Raw genomic sequence first — 12086 nt, 5'->3', positions numbered from 1 at the left:
GCTTGTTTTCTAGGCAGCAGCGCTATTGTGATGTCATCGGGGGGCATTGTGACAAGCCGCCAGTGTTCCGTCTCTTCATGTTGTGCACAGTTCAAACGGAAAATACATCAACAGGCAGACTACAGAAAAGCTTACTATCAAAGGTTAGAGGGGGGCTTTCTCAGAGGGCTTTTTACAGTTTTTCTATTCCCAATTAGCCGTTTAAGTGTACTTATTGAAAGTAGTAATTCTTTCATAGGCCGCCCTTTCTTAGTATTTGACGTTCCTTATATTGCGGTATGAGGCTTCGCAGTAGGTTGCAAACATTCATCACCCATGACTGTCCCCAATTGAGCTCAGAAGCTCAATGTCTATCATGACCTCTCTTTTAGAATGTCCAAGAGCAAGCAAACTATTCCTCCAGGAGAGGGCGCCAACAGACTACTAAAGAGATCATCATTACTCAAAGAAAACCCCAAAAACCAATGCATGATAGGAATAAACAGGTAACTTTCTTTGGAGTGGAAGCGGAGAGATCGCACCAGATGCCAATTCTAGATCTTATCACACCTGTGGTCACTGCAGCAGCAGGTGAATCCACTTTGTCCAAAAGGGATCTATTCCATTCAATTGCAAATGATCTAGATAAGACAGAGAACTGCAGCACGGGGACATAGCCGAGTTGGTCAGGTTGAGTGGTGATGAGTTTGCTATTTGGATGAATAAAGAAAGTCAAAAGTGTGAAAGATAAAAAACAAAAGGAGGAAGTGTGAAAAGTGAATGGGCCAAATTGAGGTGCATATGAAGACGTATGCTTTCTTCCAATTCATTAAATCGGGCTAATATGAATCAGGTGAATTGAGTTCTGCTTTTGGAAACTGGGTTAAGAAGGGGTGCACCGTTCCTGGAGGTACTGCAATACCAGGTCAATGCGTGGAGTGGACAGAGCAAGCTCTTTTTCCATCTCCCTGTTCTAAAAATCCATTTAATATATGGTCCCCAGATAGGGGACGTATCAGATATTAAACTGATAAGAACAGATACTACACTTGATCTTAGCCAAAAGGCCGAGAAGCGATAACCAGAATTGGTTTGGGCCTCGAGTGGCACCCTGGCCTATGCCGGACACATCTTAGGGAGAGAGAGCGAGAGGGAGACAAACCCACGCCTACACAAGACATTTTGTCACCCAAGCCAACCCTTGAAAAGGCTGCTTTGCAGAGCAAAAACAAGAAGAATGGTGCGTTTTGCAGCCGCCGCCCACTGCAATGAATCTGAATAACTCCTCCTTTAGGGCGCAAGCAACTCCCCTCCCCCTTGCAGTCTTTCCAATTCACGATACAAAAAGACGGACAGGACAGGTTGCCTGACTTTCCGTCACTGCCACCCTTTGCCATCCTTACCCGTAGAAAGCCCTTTCATCATCCCCAAACCCTAATCTTTTCCCTTTCCTTCCCAGCCCCCAAACCCTGCCCTCTGTACCTTTCTCACCACCCCGCTTCCCTTCTCCTGTCATCCCCCTACCACCCGGGAAAAAAAGAGATTGCCCCCTCCTTCCACTAGCCCACCCTCCCACCCAAAGAACAACTTCTTCTGCGCAGCTTGTTTTCTAGGCAGCAGCGCTATTGTGATGTCATCGGGGGGCATTGTGACAAGCCGCCAGTGTTCCGTCTCTTCATGTTGTGCACAGTTCAAACGGAAAATACATCAACAGGCAGACTACAGAAAAGCTTACTATCAAAGGTTAGAGGGGGGCTTTCTCAGAGGGCTTTTTACAGTTTTTCTATTCCCAATTAGCCGTTTAAGTGTACTTATTGAAAGTAGTAATTCTTTCATAGGCCGCCCTTTCTTAGTATTTGACGTTCCTTATATTGCGGTATGAGGCTTCGCAGTAGGTTGCAAACATTCATCACCCATGACTGTCCCCAATTGAGCTCAGAAGCTCAATGTCTATCATGACCTCTCTTTTAGAATGTCCAAGAGCAAGCAAACTATTCCTCCAGGAGAGGGCGCCAACAGACTACTAAAGAGATCATCATTACTCAAAGAAAACCCCAAAAACCAATGCATGATAGGAATAAACAGGTAACTTTCTTTGGAGTGGAAGCGGAGAGATCGCACCAGATGCCAATTCTAGATCTTATCACACCTGTGGTCACTGCAGCAGCAGGTGAATCCACTTTGTCCAAAAGGGATCTATTCCATTCAATTGCAAATGATCTAGATAAGACAGAGAACTGCAGCACGGGGACATAGCCGAGTTGGTCAGGTTGAGTGGTGATGAGTTTGCTATTTGGATGAATAAAGAAAGTCAAAAGTGTGAAAGATAAAAAACAAAAGGAGGAAGTGTGAAAAGTGAATGGGCCAAATTGAGGTGCATATGAAGACGTATGCTTTCTTCCAATTCATTAAATCGGGCTAATATGAATCAGGTGAATTGAGTTCTGCTTTTGGAAACTGGGTTAAGAAGGGGTGCACCGTTCCTGGAGGTACTGCAATACCAGGTCAATGCGTGGAGTGGACAGAGCAAGCTCTTTTTCCATCTCCCTGTTCTAAAAATCCATTTAATATATGGTCCCCAGATAGGGGACGTATCAGATATTAAACTGATAAGAACAGATACTACACTTGATCTTAGCCAAAAGGCCGAGAAGCGATAACCAGAATTGGTTTGGGCCTCGAGTGGCACCCTGGCCTATGCCGGACACATCTTAGGGAGAGAGAGCGAGAGGGAGACAAACCCACGCCTACACAAGACATTTTGTCACCCAAGCCAACCCTTGAAAAGGCTGCTTTGCAGAGCAAAAACAAGAAGAATGGTGCGTTTTGCAGCCGCCGCCCACTGCAATGAATCTGAATAACTCCTCCTTTAGGGCGCAAGCAACTCCCCTCCCCCTTGCAGTCTTTCCAATTCACGATACAAAAAGACGGACAGGACAGGTTGCCTGACTTTCCGTCACTGCCACCCTTTGCCATCCTTACCCGTAGAAAGCCCTTTCATCATCCCCAAACCCTAATCTTTTCCCTTTCCTTCCCAGCCCCCAAACCCTGCCCTCTGTACCTTTCTCACCACCCGCTTCCCTTCTCCTGTCATCCCCCTACCACCCGGGAAAAAAAGAGATTGCCCCCTCCTTCCACTAGCCCACCCTCCCACCCAAAGAACAACTTCTTCTGCGCAGCTTGTTTTCTAGGCAGCAGCGCTATTGTGATGTCATCGGGGGGCATTGTGACAAGCCGCCAGTGTTCCGTCTCTTCATGTTGTGCACAGTTCAAACGGAAAATACATCAACAGGCAGACTACAGAAAAGCTTACTATCAAAGGTTAGAGGGGGGCTTTCTCAGAGGGCTTTTTACAGTTTTTCTATTCCCAATTAGCCGTTTAAGTGTACTTATTGAAAGTAGTAATTCTTTCATAGGCCGCCCTTTCTTAGTATTTGACGTTCCTTATATTGCGGTATGAGGCTTCGCAGTAGGTTGCAAACATTCATCACCCATGACTGTCCCCAATTGAGCTCAGAAGCTCAATGTCTATCATGACCTCTCTTTTAGAATGTCCAAGAGCAAGCAAACTATTCCTCCAGGAGAGGGCGCCAACAGACTACTAAAGAGATCATCATTACTCAAAGAAAACCCCAAAAACCAATGCATGATAGGAATAAACAGGTAACTTTCTTTGGAGTGGAAGCGGAGAGATCGCACCAGATGCCAATTCTAGATCTTATCACACCTGTGGTCACTGCAGCATCAGGTGAATCCACTTTGTCCAAAAGGGATCTATTCCATTCAATTGCAAATGATCTAGATAAGACAGAGAACTGCAGCACGGGGACATAGCCGAGTTGGTCAGGTTGAGTGGTGATGAGTTTGCTATTTGGATGAATAAAGAAAGTCAAAAGTGTGAAAGATAAAAAACAAAAGGAGGAAGTGTGAAAAGTGAATGGGCCAAATTGAGGTGCATATGAAGACGTATGCTTTCTTCCAATTCATTAAATCGGGCTAATATGAATCAGGTGAATTGAGTTCTGCTTTTGGAAACTGGGTTAAGAAGGGGTGCACCGTTCCTGGAGGTACTGCAATACCAGGTCAATGCGTGGAGTGGACAGAGCAAGCTCTTTTTCCATCTCCCTGTTCTAAAAATCCATTTAATATATGGTCCCCAGATAGGGGACGTATCAGATATTAAACTGATAAGAACAGATACTACACTTGATCTTAGCCAAAAGGCCGAGAAGCGATAACCAGAATTGGTTTGGGCCTCGAGTGGCACCCTGGCCTATGCCGGACACATCTTAGGGAGAGAGAGCGAGAGGGAGACAAACCCACGCCTACACAAGACATTTTGTCACCCAAGCCAACCCTTGAAAAGGCTGCTTTGCAGAGCAAAAACAAGAAGAATGGTGCGTTTTGCAGCCGCCGCCCACTGCAATGAATCTGAATAACTCCTCCTTTAGGGCGCAAGCAACTCCCCTCCCCCTTGCAGTCTTTCCAATTCACGATACAAAAAGACGGACAGGACAGGTTGCCTGACTTTCCGTCACTGCCACCCTTTGCCATCCTTACCCGTAGAAAGCCCTTTCATCATCCCCAAACCCTAATCTTTTCCCTTTCCTTCCCAGCCCCCAAACCCTGCCCTCTGTACCTTTCTCACCACCCGCTTCCCTTCTCCTGTCATCCCCCTACCACCCGGGAAAAAAAGAGATTGCCCCCTCCTTCCACTAGCCCACCCTCCCACCCAAAGAACAACTTCTTCTGCGCAGCTTGTTTTCTAGGCAGCAGCGCTATTGTGATGTCATCGGGGGGCATTGTGACAAGCCGCCAGTGTTCCGTCTCTTCATGTTGTGCACAGTTCAAACGGAAAATACATCAACAGGCAGACTACAGAAAAGCTTACTATCAAAGGTTAGAGGGGGGCTTTCTCAGAGGGCTTTTTACAGTTTTTCTATTCCCAATTAGCCGTTTAAGTGTACTTATTGAAAGTAGTAATTCTTTCATAGGCCGCCCTTTCTTAGTATTTGACGTTCCTTATATTGCGGTATGAGGCTTCGCAGTAGGTTGCAAACATTCATCACCCATGACTGTCCCCAATTGAGCTCAGAAGCTCAATGTCTATCATGACCTCTCTTTTAGAATGTCCAAGAGCAAGCAAACTATTCCTCCAGGAGAGGGCGCCAACAGACTACTAAAGAGATCATCATTACTCAAAGAAAACCCCAAAAACCAATGCATGATAGGAATAAACAGGTAACTTTCTTTGGAGTGGAAGCGGAGAGATCGCACCAGATGCCAATTCTAGATCTTATCACACCTGTGGTCACTGCAGCAGCAGGTGAATCCACTTTGTCCAAAAGGGATCTATTCCATTCAATTGCAAATGATCTAGATAAGACAGAGAACTGCAGCACGGGGACATAGCCGAGTTGGTCAGGTTGAGTGGTGATGAGTTTGCTATTTGGATGAATAAAGAAAGTCAAAAGTGTGAAAGATAAAAAACAAAAGGAGGAAGTGTGAAAAGTGAATGGGCCAAATTGAGGTGCATATGAAGACGTATGCTTTCTTCCAATTCATTAAATCGGGCTAATATGAATCAGGTGAATTGAGTTCTGCTTTTGGAAACTGGGTTAAGAAGGGGTGCACCGTTCCTGGAGGTACTGCAATACCAGGTCAATGCGTGGAGTGGACAGAGCAAGCTCTTTTTCCATCTCCCTGTTCTAAAAATCCATTTAATATATGGTCCCCAGATAGGGGACGTATCAGATATTAAACTGATAAGAACAGATACTACACTTGATCTTAGCCAAAAGGCCGAGAAGCGATAACCAGAATTGGTTTGGGCCTCGAGTGGCACCCTGGCCTATGCCGGACACATCTTAGGGAGAGAGAGCGAGAGGGAGACAAACCCACGCCTACACAAGACATTTTGTCACCCAAGCCAACCCTTGAAAAGGCTGCTTTGCAGAGCAAAAACAAGAAGAATGGTGCGTTTTGCAGCCGCCGCCCACTGCAATGAATCTGAATAACTCCTCCTTTAGGGCGCAAGCAACTCCCCTCCCCCTTGCAGTCTTTCCAATTCACGATACAAAAAGACGGACAGGACAGGTTGCCTGACTTTCCGTCACTGCCACCCTTTGCCATCCTTACCCGTAGAAAGCCCTTTCATCATCCCCAAACCCTAATCTTTTCCCTTTCCTTCCCAGCCCCCAAACCCTGCCCTCTGTACCTTTCTCACCACCCGCTTCCCTTCTCCTGTCATCCCCCTACCACCCGGGAAAAAAAGAGATTGCCCCCTCCTTCCACTAGCCCACCCTCCCACCCAAAGAACAACTTCTTCTGCGCAGCTTGTTTTCTAGGCAGCAGCGCTATTGTGATGTCATCGGGGGGCATTGTGACAAGCCGCCAGTGTTCCGTCTCTTCATGTTGTGCACAGTTCAAACGGAAAATACATCAACAGGCAGACTACAGAAAAGCTTACTATCAAAGGTTAGAGGGGGGCTTTCTCAGAGGGCTTTTTACAGTTTTTCTATTCCCAATTAGCCGTTTAAGTGTACTTATTGAAAGTAGTAATTCTTTCATAGGCCGCCCTTTCTTAGTATTTGACGTTCCTTATATTGCGGTATGAGGCTTCGCAGTAGGTTGCAAACATTCATCACCCATGACTGTCCCCAATTGAGCTCAGAAGCTCAATGTCTATCATGACCTCTCTTTTAGAATGTCCAAGAGCAAGCAAACTATTCCTCCAGGAGAGGGCGCCAACAGACTACTAAAGAGATCATCATTACTCAAAGAAAACCCCAAAAACCAATGCATGATAGGAATAAACAGGTAACTTTCTTTGGAGTGGAAGCGGAGAGATCGCACCAGATGCCAATTCTAGATCTTATCACACCTGTGGTCACTGCAGCAGCAGGTGAATCCACTTTGTCCAAAAGGGATCTATTCCATTCAATTGCAAATGATCTAGATAAGACAGAGAACTGCAGCACGGGGACATAGCCGAGTTGGTCAGGTTGAGTGGTGATGAGTTTGCTATTTGGATGAATAAAGAAAGTCAAAAGTGTGAAAGATAAAAAACAAAAGGAGGAAGTGTGAAAAGTGAATGGGCCAAATTGAGGTGCATATGAAGACGTATGCTTTCTTCCAATTCATTAAATCGGGCTAATATGAATCAGGTGAATTGAGTTCTGCTTTTGGAAACTGGGTTAAGAAGGGGTGCACCGTTCCTGGAGGTACTGCAATACCAGGTCAATGCGTGGAGTGGACAGAGCAAGCTCTTTTTCCATCTCCCTGTTCTAAAAATCCATTTAATATATGGTCCCCAGATAGGGGACGTATCAGATATTAAACTGATAAGAACAGATACTACACTTGATCTTAGCCAAAAGGCCGAGAAGCGATAACCAGAATTGGTTTGGGCCTCGAGTGGCACCCTGGCCTATGCCGGACACATCTTAGGGAGAGAGAGCGAGAGGGAGACAAACCCACGCCTACACAAGACATTTTGTCACCCAAGCCAACCCTTGAAAAGGCTGCTTTGCAGAGCAAAAACAAGAAGAATGGTGCGTTTTGCAGCCGCCGCCCCCCACTGCAATGAATCTGAATAACTCCTCCTTTAGGGCGCAAGCAACTCCCCTCCCCCTTGCAGTCTTTCCAATTCACGATACAAAAAGACGGACAGGACAGGTTGCCTGACTTTCCGTCACTGCCACCCTTTGCCATCCTTACCCGTAGAAAGCCCTTTCATCATCCCCAAACCCTAATCTTTTCCCTTTCCTTCCCAGCCCCCAAACCCTGCCCTCTGTACCTTTCTCACCACCCGCTTCCCTTCTCCTGTCATCCCCCTACCACCCGGGAAAAAAAGAGATTGCCCCCTCCTTCCACTAGCCCACCCTCCCACCCAAAGAACAACTTCTTCTGCGCAGCTTGTTTTCTAGGCAGCAGCGCTATTGTGATGTCATCGGGGGGCATTGTGACAAGCCGCCAGTGTTCCGTCTCTTCATGTTGTGCACAGTTCAAACGGAAAATACATCAACAGGCAGACTACAGAAAAGCTTACTATCAAAGGTTAGAGGGGGGCTTTCTCAGAGGGCTTTTTACAGTTTTTCTATTCCCAATTAGCCGTTTAAGTGTACTTATTGAAAGTAGTAATTCTTTCATAGGCCGCCCTTTCTTAGTATTTGACGTTCCTTATATTGCGGTATGAGGCTTCGCAGTAGGTTGCAAACATTCATCACCCATGACTGTCCCCAATTGAGCTCAGAAGCTCAATGTCTATCATGACCTCTCTTTTAGAATGTCCAAGAGCAAGCAAACTATTCCTCCAGGAGAGGGCGCCAACAGACTACTAAAGAGATCATCATTACTCAAAGAAAACCCCAAAAACCAATGCATGATAGGAATAAACAGGTAACTTTCTTTGGAGTGGAAGCGGAGAGATCGCACCAGATGCCAATTCTAGATGTTATCACACCTGTGGTCACTGCAGCAGCAGGTGAATCCACTTTGTCCAAAAGGGATCTATTCCATTCAATTGCAAATGATCTAGATAAGACAGAGAACTGCAGCACGGGGACATAGCCGAGTTGGTCAGGTTGAGTGGTGATGAGTTTGCTATTTGGATGAATAAAGAAAGTCAAAAGTGTGAAAGATAAAAAACAAAAGGAGGAAGTGTGAAAAGTGAATGGGCCAAATTGAGGTGCATATGAAGACGTATGCTTTCTTCCAATTCATTAAATCGGGCTAATATGAATCAGGTGAATTGAGTTCTGCTTTTGGAAACTGGGTTAAGAAGGGGTGCACCGTTCCTGGAGGTACTGCAATACCAGGTCAATGCGTGGAGTGGACAGAGCAAGCTCTTTTTCCATCTCCCTGTTCTAAAAATCCATTTAATATATGGTCCCCAGATAGGGGACGTATCAGATATTAAACTGATAAGAACAGATACTACACTTGATCTTAGCCAAAAGGCCGAGAAGCGATAACCAGAATTGGTTTGGGCCTCGAGTGGCACCCTGGCCTATGCCGGACACATCTTAGGGAGAGAGAGCGAGAGGGAGACAAACCCACGCCTACACAAGACATTTTGTCACCCAAGCCAACCCTTGAAAAGGCTGCTTTGCAGAGCAAAAACAAGAAGAATGGTGCATTTTGCAGCCGCCGCCCACTGCAATGAATCTGAATAACTCCTCCTTTAGGGCGCAAGCAACTCCCCTCCCCCTTGCAGTCTTTCCAATTCACGATACAAAAAGACGGACAGGACAGGTTGCCTGACTTTCCGTCACTGCCACCCTTTGCCATCCTTACCCGTAGAAAGCCCTTTCATCATCCCCAAACCCTAATCTTTTCCCTTTCCTTCCCAGCCCCCAAACCCTGCCCTCTGTACCTTTCTCACCACCCGCTTCCCTTCTCCTGTCATCCCCCTACCACCCGGGAAAAAAAGAGATTGCCCCCTCCTTCCACTAGCCCACCCTCCCACCCAAAGAACAACTTCTTCTGCGCAGCTTGTTTTCTAGGCAGCAGCGCTATTGTGATGTCATCGGGGGGCATTGTGACAAGCCGCCAGTGTTCCGTCTCTTCATGTTGTGCACAGTTCAAACGGAAAATACATCAACAGGCAGACTACAGAAAAGCTTACTATCAAAGGTTAGAGGGGGGCTTTCTCAGAGGGCTTTTTACAGTTTTTCTATTCCCAATTAGCCGTTTAAGTGTACTTATTGAAAGTAGTAATTCTTTCATAGGCCGCCCTTTCTTAGTATTTGACGTTCCTTATATTGCGGTATGAGGCTTCGCAGTAGGTTGCAAACATTCATCACCCATGACTGTCCCCAATTGAGCTCAGAAGCTCAATGTCTATCATGACCTCTCTTTTAGAATGTCCAAGAGCAAGCAAACTATTCCTCCAGGAGAGGGCGCCAACAGACTACTAAAGAGATCATCATTACTCAAAGAAAACCCCAAAAACCAATGCATGATAGGAATAAACAGGTAACTTTCTTTGGAGTGGAAGCGGAGAGATCGCACCAGATGCCAATTCTAGATCTTATCACACCTGTGGTCACTGCAGCAGCAGGTGAATCCACTTTGTCCAAAAGGGATCTATTCCATTCAATTGCAAATGATCTAGATAAGACAGAGAACTGCAGCACGGGGACATAGCCGAGTTGGTCAGGTTGAGTGGTGATGAGTTTGCTATTTGGATGAATAAAGAAAGTCAAAAGTGTGAAAGATAAAAAACAAAAGGAGGAAGTGTGAAAAGTGAATGGGCCAAATTGAGGTGCATATGAAGACGTATGCTTTCTTCCAATTCATTAAATCGGGCTAATATGAATCAGGTGAATTGAGTTCTGCTTTTGGAAACTGGGTTAAGAAGGGGTGCACCGTTCCTGGAGGTACTGCAATACCAGGTCAATGCGTGGAGTGGACAGAGCAAGCTCTTTTTCCATCTCCCTGTTCTAAAAATCCATTTAATATATGGTCCCCAGATAGGGGACGTATCAGATATTAAACTGATAAGAACAGATGAGATTTCATCCGCAAATTTCAGAAAACGGTCATCAGCCACCACACAAAAGCGCAGTGCCGCAGGTGATCGCCTCCCGAGCCCAGGAACCACCAGCCATAAGGGGACGTAAGCACCAAAAGGCGCAACAATCCCCGAGGCCGGCGGTTGTGCAAGCCCGGGCCCCTCCCAGCCAAGACCAAGGCAAACCCAATGAAGGGACTACACTTGATCTTAGCCAAAAGGCCGAGAAGCGATAACCAGAATTGGTTTGGGCCTCGAGTGGCACCCTGGCCTATGCCGGACACATCTTAGGGAGAGAGAGCGAGAGGGAGACAAACCCACGCCTACACAAGACATTTTGTCACCCAAGCCAACCCTTGAAAAGGCTGCTTTGCAGAGCAAAAACAAGAAGAATGGTGCGTTTTGCAGCCGCCGCCCACTGCAATGAATCTGAATAACTCCTCCTTTAGGGCGCAAGCAACTCCCCTCCCCCTTGCAGTCTTTCCAATTCACGATACAAAAAGACGGACAGGACAGGTTGCCTGACTTTCCGTCACTGCCACCCTTTGCCATCCTTACCCGTAGAAAGCCCTTTCATCATCCCCAAACCCTAATCTTTTCCCTTTCCTTCCCAGCCCCCAAACCCTGCCCTCTGTACCTTTCTCACCACCCGCTTCCCTTCTCCTGTCATCCCCCTACCACCCGGGAAAAAAAGAGATTGCCCCCTCCTTCCACTAGCCCACCCTCCCACCCAAAGAACAACTTCTTCTGCGCAGCTTGTTTTCTAGGCAGCAGCGCTATTGTGATGTCATCGGGGGGCATTGTGACAAGCCGCCAGTGTTCCGTCTCTTCATGTTGTGCACAGTTCAAACGGAAAATACATCAACAGGCAGACTACAGAAAAGCTTACTATCAAAGGTTAGAGGGGGGCTTTCTCAGAGGGCTTTTTACAGTTTTTCTATTCCCAATTAGCCGTTTAAGTGTACTTATTGAAAGTAGTAATTCTTTCATAGGCCGCCCTTTCTTAGTATTTGACGTTCCTTATATTGCGGTATGAGGCTTCGCAGTAGGTTGCAAACATTCATCACCCATGACTGTCCCCAATTGAGCTCAGAAGCTCAATGTCTATCATGACCTCTCTTTTAGAATGTCCAAGAGCAAGCAAACTATTCCTCCAGGAGAGGGCGCCAACAGACTACTAAAGAGATCATCATTACTCAAAGAAAACCCCAAAAACCAATGCATGATAGGAATAAACAGGTAACTTTCTTTGGAGTGGAAGCGGAGAGATCGCACCAGATGCCAATTCTAGATCTTATCACACCTGTGGTCACTGCAGCAGCAGGTGAATCCACTTTGTCCAAAAGGGATCTATTCCATTCAATTGCAAATGATCTAGATAAGACAGAGAACTGCAGCACGGGGACATAGCCGAGTTGGTCAGGTTGAGTGGTGATGAGTTTGCTATTTGGATGAATAAAGAAAGTCAAAAGTGTGAAAGATAAAAAACAAAAGGAGGAAGTGTGAAAAGTGAATGGGCCAAATTGAGGTGCATATGAAGACGTATGCTTTCTTCCAATTCATTAAATCGGGCTAATATGAATCAGGTGAA

The 12086-nt window shown here is 46.2% G+C and overlaps 7 non-coding genes across 7 annotated transcripts; all 7 read right to left on the bottom strand.

The window, feature by feature from the left end:
* Positions 1 to 867: 867 nt before the first annotated feature.
* On the bottom strand, positions 868 to 1058 carry LOC142280179 (U2 spliceosomal RNA). Its single transcript, XR_012742527.1, has one exon. It is a non-coding gene; the product is annotated as a U2 spliceosomal RNA (small nuclear RNA).
* A 1388-nt stretch (positions 1059 to 2446) lies between these two features.
* On the bottom strand, positions 2447 to 2637 carry LOC142280178 (U2 spliceosomal RNA). The gene has a single exon (XR_012742526.1). It is a non-coding gene; the product is annotated as a U2 spliceosomal RNA (small nuclear RNA).
* Positions 2638 to 4024: 1387 nt separating this feature from the next.
* LOC142280176 (U2 spliceosomal RNA) lies at positions 4025 to 4215 on the bottom strand. Its single transcript, XR_012742524.1, has one exon. It is a non-coding gene; the product is annotated as a U2 spliceosomal RNA (small nuclear RNA).
* A 1387-nt stretch (positions 4216 to 5602) lies between these two features.
* Positions 5603 to 5793, bottom strand: LOC142280175 (U2 spliceosomal RNA). The gene has a single exon (XR_012742523.1). It is a non-coding gene; the product is annotated as a U2 spliceosomal RNA (small nuclear RNA).
* A 1387-nt stretch (positions 5794 to 7180) lies between these two features.
* Positions 7181 to 7371, bottom strand: LOC142280174 (U2 spliceosomal RNA). Its single transcript, XR_012742522.1, has one exon. It is a non-coding gene; the product is annotated as a U2 spliceosomal RNA (small nuclear RNA).
* A 1390-nt stretch (positions 7372 to 8761) lies between these two features.
* LOC142280172 (U2 spliceosomal RNA) lies at positions 8762 to 8952 on the bottom strand. The gene has a single exon (XR_012742521.1). It is a non-coding gene; the product is annotated as a U2 spliceosomal RNA (small nuclear RNA).
* Positions 8953 to 10339: 1387 nt separating this feature from the next.
* LOC142280131 (U2 spliceosomal RNA) lies at positions 10340 to 10524 on the bottom strand. The gene has a single exon (XR_012742489.1). It is a non-coding gene; the product is annotated as a U2 spliceosomal RNA (small nuclear RNA).
* Positions 10525 to 12086: the final 1562 nt, after the last annotated feature.

This window comes from Anomaloglossus baeobatrachus, unplaced genomic scaffold (genome assembly GCF_048569485.1).
Source record: "Anomaloglossus baeobatrachus isolate aAnoBae1 unplaced genomic scaffold, aAnoBae1.hap1 Scaffold_448, whole genome shotgun sequence".
In the NCBI taxonomy this organism is placed as follows: domain Eukaryota; kingdom Metazoa; phylum Chordata; class Amphibia; order Anura; family Aromobatidae; genus Anomaloglossus; species Anomaloglossus baeobatrachus.
The sequence above is the reverse complement of the archived record's forward strand: the minus strand, read 5'-3'. Positions and strand labels throughout refer to the sequence as shown.